The following is a 13951-nucleotide window of genomic DNA, read 5'->3' as shown; positions in this document are numbered from 1 at the left end:
ATTCCAGTATCCACCCATTCTACTCTGTCTGATTTTGCCAGGGACACATGTGGTGCGCTATCCTCAAACAGGTCAAGCTCTTTCTGTGCAGGGGTTAGATTAACCCCTAAAGCACAGAAATCACTGCTACAGTATAAACCCTCACACTGCACTCCTTTTGTATATTACACAGCCATTGTTTCTCATAATTAAGATCTCTTGTCAATGGTGAAAAATGGGAGGTGCAATGTAAGCCTGCTTCAAACATGAAACTGCCCTCGTGGCCCCAATGGGTTTGGCCATTGAGAAAACACGAGCAATATTGGGCTCCTTATCATCAACATCCCATGCATAATACCAGTCACAAAACTTAGACATTAACATCAATTGCTCCCCCCTTCCTCCTCTTCCTCATGAATAACGGTTAAACCGGTTTGGCCACATGTTATGTTGATGCCCAGTTTACACAGGAGGTCCCTGCCCATCAGATTGACAGGACAGTGGTCAGAGTAGAGAAATTGATGTTGACACTTCTACTCACAAAAGGAGACAGGCAGAGGCAAAGTTACCTGCTCTCTGAATGGGAGGCCTGAAACCCCTACAGATTTGACTGTTTCATTAGACATGGGAGGCTTTGTCATAGCCTTGCAGTTAATGACAGACATAGCAGCCCCAGTATCAACAATAAATATTAGCGACTCACCATTGACGCAAGCCTCAACGGTTGGCTCTACTCTCGGAAGGGTGTGCCACTTTAAAAACAAATGCTCTTGTTGCTCTGAGGATTTTAGCACAACTGTCCCTGTCTCCTCATCATGTCAAAACACCTCCTCCTGTCCCTGTCCTGGATTGTACAGGGTCGTCTGTGCCGGCGGCCCCGTCTGCCAGGCTTCATGTTGTCCTCTGCCTGATGGGACTCCTTGTGGGCCCCACTGTTGCTGTTGCTGGACCCCGTGAGGTAGCCCGACCTGCCATTGGTTGGGAGGTGGCTGCCATGGCTGTTGTTGGAATGGGGCTGTCCATGCATGTGCTCCTTTTCCTCCTCTTTTTGGGCCCTCCCTTTGGGCCACTCTTCTTGGTCCGCCCCTGCCTTTGTTCCTCTGTGGATTCGTTGGCTCGGAGCAGTCAGCAGCAAAATGACCCGGTTTCCCACAGTTGTAGCACTTGCGCGCTCCACCCCCTTGTCCTGTCCCTGCTGGGGCTGCTCCCTGGTAAAACATCATCTGGGCAGCCTGCAGTTTCCTTGTCTTCACTTTTTCATCTTCCTTCTGAGTACTTTGTTGTCTCTCAGCATGCTTGCAGTGCTGTACCACCGTTGCTAATGGCTCAGTCTCCCAACTGATGCAGGTAGTCCTCACAGCTTTCTTCAGGCCTGGTGTCAGACCCCTCACCAGGGCATCTTTCAGCAGGTCCCCATATGCATGTTCGTTTGGTCTGATACCACTGTGTAGCCTGAAACAGGTCTCAAGTCTCTTTCTGAAAGCCTCCAGGCCCTCATCTTTCTTCATACTGCATTCTCTGATGGCATTCCAGTCGGTCTTAGTTGGATACATCTCCACAATCCTGGCCAGCAGCGCCGTTATCTGGTCCTGATACACACCATTCTCAGCCTACAGGTTTGCAATCAAACTGTCCCTGTACATCCGCCCACCTGAGTCCCAATTTCTTTTTACAGATATGGGCTATCTCAGCAGCAGATGGTTTGTACTGCCCCACCAATACCCTCATCTCTGCTGAATATTTCACAGCATCCTTACTTGGGTCTGGTAGGTCTTCTACAATGTCTTTGATTTCATCATGTCTCCACATCCTCTGGACATACACAATGGGGTTCCATGCTGCGGCTGCAGCAGCATTAGCATCATCAGGTCAAGGCTGAGGGTTGGGACAGGCCATCAGATGGTATTGTCGATACACGTCTGAAGCTGGGTCGTATGGGGAGGGGGTAGAGACGCCTCTTTGTCCTGGCCCGTAGACGGTCCTTCAACAGTGGTGTCATGACGTTGCCCTCTTTGGGTTTTCTATGCACCATCCCCCTACCTCTGTCTCCCACACCCAGGCTCTGTGAGAGCGTTCGTAAATTCTTAAGAGAATATCCTGCCTCATAGCCACAGTATGGAGACAGAGTGAGTTTTCATAGACCAAACAAAGGAAGAATTCTTCTACCTCACAGAACTTGACAACCGAACAATATTCAGGTTCTGGAGAAGGTATAAAAGATCGGTGAAGAATCCAGTTACGAACTGGTCCGTTTGGTACAACTTTGTGAAGCTCATGAGAGACAATACGGCCACATTACTATGGCGCTGTTTATATAATAGCCTCAGTTGTGAGACTTACATCTAATGGTTGTATAAAATGAATGAATAAGGATAAAGCTATTTGGGATATGTTGGGATGCTTGCAATGATGTTAATGTGAGAGAATTGTATTTCTGTTTAAAGTTTCACTAAGTCATCGGCACGCCCCCATGAACAGACGGGACCTGGCGTCATGAGACAGCCTTTTTCTGTTATTCCGAATATAACCCCCACCCAGGTTTTCTATCACCTGACCGAGCTGACCTCAATTACGAGATGGCTAAAGGTTGGAGACAATGCATTCCTCTTTCTGAACTTTAACCATACCACGTGGTTAAACTCTTAGACTATCGATACCGACAGAATAAGAACAAGTCTTTGATATTAATTACTAGTCTGCAGCTAGGAATTCGGTATCATTGAACGCAAAGACCGACAAAACATCTGTCCTATAACGACATGAATGAATGTCACTCTGAACGATCCATTCTAACCACGACAGAGAGAGAGAGTGCGGACAAACTCTCCAACAGAAACAAACTTTTCAACAAAGATCCCGACGACACACTGAGCGTAAATATATATATTGATTGCAATTATTCCCGAATGAGTGAGCATTCATGTGAAAAAGATTAGCATTTCAATTGTTATAATTATCAACTCTGTAGTGTCTTCTCAGCCTCCCCCACTCCCCTTTTGTCTAACAAGCCGCCATGCCGGTTTAGCCCACTAGGGCACATTCCTCTATCATTTCTTGTAACGATATCTACTGTTTGTTATGCATTTCTGTGAATTACTTAATTAGTAAATAAATTATTTGAACTTGTTATGGATAGGGGGCAGTATTTTCACGGCCGGATAAAAAACGTACCCGATTTAATCTGGTTATTACTCCTGCCCAGAAACTAGAATATGCATATAATTAGTAGCTTTGGATAGAAAACACTCCAAAGTTTCTAAAACTGTTTGAATGGTGTCTGTGAGTATAACAGAACTCAAATGGCAGGCCAAAACCTGAGAAGATTCTGTACAGGAAGTACCCTGTCTGACCATTTCTTGGCCTTCTTTGTCATCTCTATCCAAAACAAAGGATCTCTGCTGTAACGTGACACTTCCTAAGGCTCCCATAGGCTCTCAGAAGGCGCCAGAACGTTGAATGATGACTTTGCAGCCCATGGCTGAAAAACAGTAGCGCATTTGGTAAGTGGTCGATCTGAGAACAATGAGACGGGTGTGCACGTGAAGAGACCATTTTAGATTTTGAGTCTTTGAACGGAAAGGACGACTCCCGGTTGGAATATTATCGCTTTTTTATGAGAAAAATCGCATAAAAATTGATTTTAAACAGCGTTTGACATGCTTCGAAGTACGGTAATGGAATATTTTGAATTTTTTTGTCACGATACGCATCCGCGCGTCACCCTTCGGATAGTGTCTTGAATGCACGAACAAAATGCCGCTATTTGGATATAACTATGGATTATTTGGAACCAAACCAACATTTGTTGTTGAAGTAGAAGTCCTGGGAGTGCATTCTGACGAAGAACAGCAAAGGTAATCCAATTTTTCTTTTTCTCTATTTTAAAATTGGACACCGCGATTGCATAAAGGAGTTCTGTATCTATAATTCTTAAAATAATTGTTATGTTTTTTGTGAACGTTTATCGTGAGTAATTTAGTAAATTCACCGGAAGTGTTCGGTGGGTATGCTAGTTCTGAACGTCACATGCTAATGTAAAAAGCTGGTTTTTGATATAAATATGAACTTGATTGAACAAAACATGCATGTATTGTATAACATAATGTCCTAGGAGTGTCATCTGATGAAGATCATCAAAGGTTAGTGCTGCATTTAGCTGTGGTTCTGGTTTATGTGACATTATATGCTAGCTTGAAAAATGGGTGTCTGATTATTTCTGGCTGGGTACTCTGCTGACATAATCTAATGTTTTGCTTTCGTTGTAAAGCCTTTTTGAAATCGGACAGTGTGGTTAGATTAACGAGAGTCTTGTCTTTAAAATGGTGTAAAATAGTCATATGTTTGAGAAATTGAAGTATTAGCATTTCTAAGGTATTTGAATAACGCGCCACGGGATTCAACTGGCTGTTGAGTAGGTGGGACGATTTCGTCCCGCCGACCCTAGAGAGGTTAATGTAGGCCCATGAAGCACTGTTGGCTGACTGGTAAGATATTATGAGGTTATTATAGCCTAGTGAAAATGGCATTCATTAGCTAATAACCCGCTAATTGTGTTGACTGTTGAATATCCCATGCATGCTGCGCTAAACAACCAGACAAGCAAATAACTGCTAAAGCAGAGTTTCAGCACCATGGACAGAGGTCAATCAATTCCCCGCTAATCTGACTACAGTTAGACCTGTGCTCTTGCGTTTATTAGTAAATGTCTATTTCCTATTGTAGAGGAGAGTGGGGTAAGTCGAGCAATGTTTTTTACATTCAGCATCACCACATCAAGGGAAACATAGTATTATTTCTAACAAATATAATTGCATACATTTCAGGATGATGTGTATCCCTGGAAATAATCTGAATTCATGTAAATATTACAGTTTTGAAAACATAGCTTGTTTAAAAAAAGTTATCCTGGCACAATATACCCCTTACCCAGGGTAAATTGAGCTGCGGGACAGGGTAAATTAAGCTGCCTGCACATTTCTGTACTGAATAAAATATTACCACTACCTTTTTAAAACCATGTATATCTTTATTTCCCAACAAACACTTTGTACTTTTTAAAAACACTTTTAACATATGCCAGGCCCTGTTGTTACCTCATATTCCAGTGATAATGCCTTGCCTTATGTCTGGGAATAAAACACTTCAATTTTCTCTACTTGCCTTTGGCTCAACCATTGGCTCAATTTACCCCATGGCCAACCCTCAATTTAACCCAAGGCAAACATTTTGACTATATTAGCCCACACATCTACAAGGATGCACTTTCATGGTAGATTTAGGACCTCATATTGAAGCTTATAAAGAGACCCCAACTTATCTATACAACAACCTTAAAAGGATCTACTTCGAGTACAAGCATCATGAAACCTCTGACAATATATTAATTTTACTTGGTGAAAATCTGTTTTTAGGACACAATGTAACAACGGGTAGCTGGAGCTCGTCTGAGCGGTTGGGTTCTGTTTGATGTCATATTGATATGTTAAATAAATGTGTAATTTGTGATTCCCTTGAACCTGCACCAGAACCTGTTTTTAATTTGTTTTGTTTGTTGTATATTAGCTGTGTTCTCCTTCCCTTTAACCAGGCTAAAAAGAGAGCAGCTTGAATGATTCAGGTTTTATACTAATGGTGAAGCAGAAATAAAACTTGTAAACTGTTATAGACTTACTTATTTTGCCACGAAACCCAAACTTTAACAACCTGTCTATGTGTTAGGCAGAGCTCCCCATGCTCTTGTTTAAACCTGCAGTGGCGTAGTGTGGAAGTTGGACTTACGCATTTGGTGTTCTTTCAAATTAGCTAACAGTGGCATTTTATGATGTTTTCAATGTGATTCTTCTTTGCTTTCACCACAAATGGGAAGAGAACAAAAACATCTCTGCATGAACCGGAGAGTGCACATTGCTCCAAAAAATCTGGCTCTGCCCAAGTACACACAGTGTGAAGAACTACATGTTAAACTGTATCGGCCCTTACCCAGAATCACCAACCCACATTTTTAATGATCATGGTCACAGTATGGATAAGGTCCACATGGGGAAAAATACATTGATCCTTAGTGGTTTTGGAACACTCAGCATTTCATTAAAACAAACGACTAGCAACATTTGAAAGCTAATATGCCCTTTTAACCAAAGCAGTGGAGCAGAGCTTCATATTTCACTACCTAACCAGTTTGTCCAGAACCCATAGCCTATGAAAACCCTATTAGGACCATGAGCATACCACCGTGCATCCCACTAATGGCTTGCCTATGAAGCCAAGCAGGGTCATTCCTGGTCGGTCCCTGGATGCTGCTGAAAGTGGTGTTGGATGGCCAGTAGGGGGCACTCTTCGCTCTAGTCTTAAGATCAAAATCCCAATGCCCCAGGGAAGTGATGGGGACATCGCCCTGCATAGGGTGCTGGCTTTCGGATGAGACGTTAACGTGTGACCTTACTCTCTGTTACTAAATATCCCATGGCACTTATCGTAAGAGTAGGAGTGTTAACTCTGGTGTCCTGGCTAAATCCGGGCGGCAGGTAGCCTAGCGGTTAAGAGCGTTGGGCCAGTAACTGAAAGGTTATGGTTTGAATCCCTGAGCTGACGAGGTGATATCTGTTGATGTGCCTTTGAGCAAGGCACTTAACCCGATTTGCCCCTGTTCTGGATAAGAGCATCTGCTAACATGTACATTTCCATCATGGCACACCTAACCTTCCCCTCATTTCTAATTGGCATGTATCACTCCTCACCTCTCCAGCTGTGGTGAGCGTTCTGGCACAAATTATTGACATCATCTTGAAAGGCACTATATAAATGTTGGGCCCTAAAAAATCTGTATTTTTTTTTTGCCTGATTCTGATTAGTCTTTTTCCAAATTCCATTTAAGGTTTCCGTTTCCCCGTTTTTTTCTCCTTCATTTTATCAAGAAAAAAACCCCAGATAAAAACTACGTTTTAATAGAAGACAACTAAATTGGACGTGGTCCAAGCACACCAAGAGAGTCGTGAAGAGGGCACGACAAAACCTATTCCCCCTCAGGAGACGGAAAACATTTGGCATGGGTCCTCAGATCCTCAAAAGGCTCTACAGCTGCACCATCGAGAGCATCTTGACTGGTTGCATCACTGCCTGGTATGGCAACTGCTCGGCCTCCATCCGCAAGGGTAGTGCGAACGGCCCAGTACATCACTGGGGCCAAGCTAACTGCCATCCAGGACCTCAATAACAAGTGGTGTCAGAGGAAGGTCCTAAAAATTGTCAAAGACTCCAGCCACCCTAGTCATAGACTGTTCTCTCTGCTACCGCACGGCAAGCGGTACCGGAGTGCCAAGTCTAGGTCCAAGAGGCTTCTAAACAGCTTCTACGCCCAAGCCATAAGACTCCTTAACATCTATTCAAATGGCTACCCAGACTATTTGCATTGCCCCCCCCCCTCTCTACACCACTGCTACTCTCTGTTGTCACCTATGCATAGTCACTTTAGTAACTCTCTCACTTTAGTAACTCTCCCTACATGTACATACTACCTCAACTAACCGGTGCCCCCGCACATTGACTCTGTATCGGTACCCCCCTGTATATAGTCTCGCTATTGTTATTTTACTGCTGCCCTTTAATTTATTCATTGTTATTTTACTGCTGTCCTTTACTTGTTACTTTTATCTCTTATTCTTATCTATATATATTTTTTAACTGCATTGTTGGTTAGGGGCTCGTAAGTAAGAATTTCACTCAAAGGTCTTGTCGTGTCTTTGGCTATGCCGGATTAAGTGATATGACATGCTAACCTATAAAATCCTTTCTCTGTAATTAATATTACCTGATTAAGCTAATCATGTAAATGTAATTAACTAGAAAGTCGGGGCACCACGGAAGAACGTTTATAGAGCCGTTATCTTCCGAATAAACTCTTAACCCTTATCTTATTTTCAGTTTCATAATGAAAGTTGTAAATTCTTGGCTATCTTCACGAACCCTGGCTAACAAGTTGAATCAGCAATACAAAATTGGGTTTAATCATTTATTTACTAAATAAACTAAGCACACAGAATTACAAATACACAGAATACAAATGCTGTCATACAGAAAACGTCCCGGTGGACGGAACCTGTATGATGGCTGGTTACACAAAGGAAAGGGGGTTGGGCTTGAATGAAAGAGCGGGAAGATTTAGGAATAAAGAAACAGCAGCTATGCTATCGTAAATACATTATCTTATGCATTCTAAATTTCCGCCCATTTGGAAAAGGAAAATGCAATAAATATTTACTCTGAGCTGCGCTTCGGTAGATTGGTCGTAGATGCTGGCCGGGTTGGCCAACAGATCTTCCTGTCCTCGGAAGAATGTCTCTGGTGGTAAATTGGATACGTGGTGGTATCTTTGTCTGTCTGTTAGACTGGATCCGTTGTTCGTCCTTTCCTAGCCCCCGTCTACAGCGGCCGCTGCTAACTCAACGGCTAGGAAATATCACTTCTGTAGTGAATAAGCTCAAAGTTCATACCATTCGCCACCAAAGCTCACGCCGAGGTTGGCTTAGTTCTGTACTTGACGTGTGTCCTTCTAACGTAGAGGCTGCAGACCTCACGTACTGGAACAACGTGGTTATCTTTTCGTCAAAGGCTAATATAGTGGAGAGGGGGAAGGATGTGTTTCATCGTTTATAACCCCTCCTCTTCACAGGGGTGGGCCACTGATCAAGCAGGGCACTTTCCTTATGAAAACCCAAATCTCTCATTTGGAAGCTAAAATTACATTTAATCTCCTAACAAACAATTTCAATATCAAACATTTCAATTGCATAACAATTCCATGTTACTCTGATAACATGTTACTCTGATAACTAGAGGGTGTATACTTTCTCAGGTACCGTTTATGTCGTCCTGTCATCAGTCATAATGTCTCAGATGACAACCGAACTGACATACATACTCATTACGTTCCCAAGCATATTTCCAACTGGTTTTATTACCAAAATATGGTTACATTTCCCCATTTGTTTGATGTTCCCAGACTCTCTATATTTAACACAGGCTATTCAAGTCCTTCAGTAGGGTCAGAGAGGGGAAGGGAGAAAGGTATTTATGGGGGGGGGGGGGGGTCATAAACCTTACCCACAGGCCAAAGTCATGACAGTCCCCCCCATGTTGGGTTCAATCTTGCGATTAAACTGCATGTTGTAAACCAACATAAAAATGAACGTGGGTTGTCCTGGTTGTGGATCATCGTTGTGGTCCCCATCTGGCGGTCGACCTGGGTAGGGTGTCTGCAAATGAAGAAGTCCGCTCCAAGGCTGGGCAGCAGATGTCCAGTTGGTGGTTGCTATTGCAGTCCCCCCTCTGGTGGTCGACCCGGGTGGGGTCTCTGCAAATGAAGATGTCCGTTCCATGGCTCGGCAGCGGATGTCCAGATTGGGATCGCCGTTCCGGACCCGTCGTCTGGTCGTCCAGACTGGAATATCTGGGCAGTAACTTAGGCAGATGTTAACAACGCACACACACTCATGAAATATATCATTACATTTCCTCCCAAATGAGCGGCGTTGTGGCACTAACTGATGGTTGTATGGGGGAGTTGTTTATGGCTCTATCACTTTCTATGTGCCGAAGAAAATGAAACAAAATGAATGAAAGCATAAACAAACAAAATATTGTTATGCCACCTTAATCATCTAATTGGACTGTATTCTATCTACATCTATGGTCTTGGCAAAATGACCCTATCATGGCATTGTCTAATGTCATATTTAGGGCTTTCCTAATTTGCGGGGTGGCGCTTAGGGTACTATCCTAAGTTGACAACTATATGATAAGTCTACAGCTGTAAGGCACTAGTTTTGGGCAGTCTACAGGGATGACCTATGGACTTCTGGTTAGAAAACTGGTGAGTGCTGTAGAGTCAAAGGCCTAGAAGTAAATGTTCAACTTTACTAAGGCTGGTATTTTGCTTGGACCCTTAAGTGATCCTAGCATAAATCCTAATTGGATGTTCCGTTGTGCATGTGCGTTTATGCTTACACAATAGCGCATGTCAAGGGAAGAAAACCAAGTATCCTGGCAGATTACAACTTGTTCAGAATGAGTCTGACGTAGTCAGGTAATTTTCAGGTCAATGCCTGCAGGTCAGTCAGAATTGGTGTCAAGGGAGTCTGTAGTAGTTTTTCTACAAGTCACTGTGTCTTCCACTATTGTAGTGGCGATAGGTATGAAGTCTATTTCATAGCTATGTTATCCACGGAGGAGCTAACCTCACGACAGAAGTACTCTTTAAGTATTGGACCAGTCATACGTGGTGTGATCATGGTTCATGACTTCTAATAACTTTTATCCTGAACGGAGGGTTCTATTTATTAGTGGCATGTGTTAACCATTGGAAGAGTGCAATGGAGATTCCCTTCCCCGTGTTGCACTCTGAGTGACTCCTATGTCGCTATTATCAATAGCAATTTAACTTGTGAGGTTACTAATCCTCTTACTGAGTGTTGCTGGACTGACTGTGGTATTGGTACTGGTATTCAAGGGGTCCAGTTGTCCTACCGATTTATTCTGAAATATTATCTACCGGAACACATGATTGGAGCATATTACTAGTTGTATTGTAGTTGAACCTACACATGGCAAGGAATGATTATTGTTGCCATTTGTTTTGGAGGTGGACAAGTCCATTGGACTTCCTTTACAACCAGTGTGGTACACCTCAGTACTATCTTAGATGTGTTCTAAGATAATCCCCGTCTAGGGGCCTGTCTGCTCCTCACTGTTCTCATAGGGGAGTTTACAACTAGATTTGATTTATGCTCTGGCGGCCTCGTACGGTGTTGTCCATAGTCTCGACCCCCCCACCGGCCTCGATGAGGCTCATCATGGGTCTGGGCTACTATTCCCCCCCTTTGTGTCTCGGGACCCCCCCACCAGCGGGTGGTGTCCGAGGCGCAAATGAAAAGGTCGGACCCTATGTACGAGTTGTCAGTGGCCGCGTTATTATGAGAATGGCTGTAACCTTTCAACCAAATCTCCTGGTGTTTGTGCTTCAACACCCTCAGTGGCTGTCGAGGTCTGTCAGTCACCACCGCGTCCGCGTGTGGCAACCTCTTCATTACCTGTGAACTGAGACGAGGATATCGGTCTGTGATATCGCAAGGTGTTTCACCAGTGGGAGTCATCGGGTCAGTTGCTGGACTGACGCCATTAGTGTCATTGTAAGGGGTGACAGTCCCCAACAAAGCAGACGGTGTATCATCGGAAGCAGAGTGTACTCTGCGCATCAATGTTTTTCTTGCTGAGACGGCCGCAGTGCTTGCGGAAGTGTCCGAAGGGCAAGAGAAGTTCATCTCAACTACCGTATTGCACGACTGCAAGGAGGAGGGAAGTTGCTCATTCACAGAGACAGCTGGCTCGAAATCATGAAAAGAATGGTCAATCAGATTGGCTGATGGAATGTGTCGAGATATCGTAATATCTCCTTGGATCGGATTCTGCACCAAGAGGTTTCTAAACGTCTTTTTCCCCAGGGGTGCTTTCGACAGATACCCCTCGTGAATGACTGCGTTGCAGCTAGCGTTAGGGGAAGACAGTGTGGTCAGTGGAGAAGGCACTGTGGCCTGTGACCATACCTGGTTGGTTTTCCAATCCATCAATGGGAGTAATCAATCCATCAAGTCTGCTCCAAGTAGCAGGGGTACAGTTTCGAGGCTGGTAACATACACAGGGTGAACGAGCGATACGTCCTTGAAGTGTAGTTTCAGCATGACTCTCAACGTGAGAGGCGAGTTAGTCTGAGTGACCCCTCGAAGTGTAGTTTCGCATCGCTCCACTTTTAACCAATGTTTAGTTGGCTTCAAAGCCCTTTTGAGATCATCAAACAATGTTTGAGAGATGAGTGATATTGTCGCACCCGAATCAATTAGCGCATGACAAGTTAAGCAGTCCTCCAGGACTGTTTCCAGGTATGGCCGTTTAGATTCGTGGTTAGTGGACATATTCCCCACAAAGTGGAGTGGTCGTTCGCAATGACGTGATGTGCCATTTCTGTTCAAGGTGGAAGCAGATTGACTTTTCCGATTTTGAGTGGGCTTGGCTTTAACGAAGCGTTTGACTTTTTTCTCCTTAACTTTTGTATCAGAGTTTACAGACAAAGCCCGGGGGCTTGTTTCTTGATCAAGCGGGCCCTGGATAGGGTCTTGAATGAGAGCGGGAGAAATTTGAACTTTAACGTCCTTGCTATTGGTGTTAATTTCTGCGGACCTGGTGTCCGGTAATTCCCTGTCTAGTCCTTGTGACTTATCTTTTACCCTTTTCTCAAATTGTTCTCGCTTTAGTTCTTCCCGTAGTGGGACTTCTGGAGAACATTGGTCTACGTTTTGATCGTCTTTCAACCCTTTGTTACCCTTGTGCTCTGACACTTTGTGTGGGTTGGGTGCAGGAACGTAGCGAACAAGTCGATTGTAGCGGTAGTCGTTTTGAGGGCGACGTACTTTACAGTTATTTCGACCGCGGCGGTTATTGGAATCATGGTTTCGTGGTAGAAACTGTTGTTGTGTGTCATCTCTCGACGCTCCAATACCTGATAATGCACCCTCTGACTGGAGTGAGTGCTCCTGGTCAAACTTCAAAACCGAGTGGTCAGGGCTCTTAGCGTTGCGAGCTTTTGATGCCTCAAAAGCTGTGCTTGCAAGCTCTCTGAGTTGTAAGATAGGCAAGCCAACGTGGGCTGCAGGGCCCAAGTAGATAATGAAGGTGGGATACATGTTCGACATAAACATTTGTTTGAATGGTAACAGCTCTTCCATTCCTGTTTCCGTGAGTAGGCCAAAGTAAGCTGAACGAAGCCTATGATAGAAAGCTTGTGGGTGTTCGTTCCGAGCTTGTTTGACCGTGTTAGCCAGTGAGCTATCGTGTTTGCGAGTCGCAGAACCACTGAATTCTAATTTCAAAGCTGTGGTAAGTTTAGCGTAGTCATTTAGCACGTGTTGCTGTTGTAGGCGAATGAACCTCGTCACGTGTCTATTCGACATTCGCTTCAACAGGTAAACCCTGTCAGAACCCGTAGCATTCGGGTAGCCACCCAACGCGTCCTCTATGTCAGCTAGGAACGTCTCAGTATCGTTTGGCTGACCTGGAACGGGGTCAAAGGTGGGGAAATTCTTGACGAGTTTGTCAAGGTATTCCGCGCCCAGCGGGCGGAGAGGGTTGGCTTCATCCTGTGGAGAAATTGGGGCCGACAGGCCAAGAGGAGAAGCCAAGCTTTGGCCTTGTTGGCCAAGAGGCTCCATATTACTCAGTGCCGAATGGCCAAGAGGAGAAGACTGAGGGACACATGATGGAGGCAATGTCTGAAACCTATCGTCTTCACTCCTTTGAGTACTGGAGTCCGGTTGCTTGGATGGGTAGTCATGCTGTAGAGCGTGACCATTCTGGACTTCCTCCAGATGGTTCCTAAGGGTGGTCTTCTGCTGCCTTGCAGAGTCCACTTGAGCGCTTAGAGTACCAATTTTGGACACGTGAGTGTCACACCTGCTCCTTTCGGTCTCAAACTTATCTGTCATGGTTTGCAGATAGAGGTCTCGAGTACGGAGCGAGAGATTCAGTGATGAGATTTCCTCTGCTTGCTTAGAAATCAATATTTCCATCCTCATCACCTGAGTTCTCTCATCATTCATTTGGTCAGCAACTTCAATAAGTTCTGCTGATTTGTCATCCAACTTTGTCATTGTGTTCATCAACTGATCGTCTTTGGTCTGCAGAATTTGGAGTAGAACATTGTTACCTTGAGTAACGTTCAACAAAACTGCCTGCATGTTATCAAATTGCGCGTTCCTGTTTGTAGATAACTCGACAGATTTATCTAGTTTGGCGTGGACTACATCGCATTTAGTTTTGGCTAAATCGAGTTGTTCCTGCAGACGATGATTTTGTTGGAGAGTTTGTGCTCGTTCATCGTCATAAGTATTTGCAATTACTTTTAATTGTTCCGATTTCAAACACAGTT

The sequence above is a fragment of the Salmo salar genome, chromosome 06 (genome assembly GCF_965601325.2).
Source record: "Salmo salar chromosome 06, fSalSal1, whole genome shotgun sequence".
Taxonomy (NCBI): domain Eukaryota; kingdom Metazoa; phylum Chordata; class Actinopteri; order Salmoniformes; family Salmonidae; genus Salmo; species Salmo salar.
The sequence above is the reverse complement of the archived record's forward strand: the minus strand, read 5'-3'. Positions refer to the sequence as shown.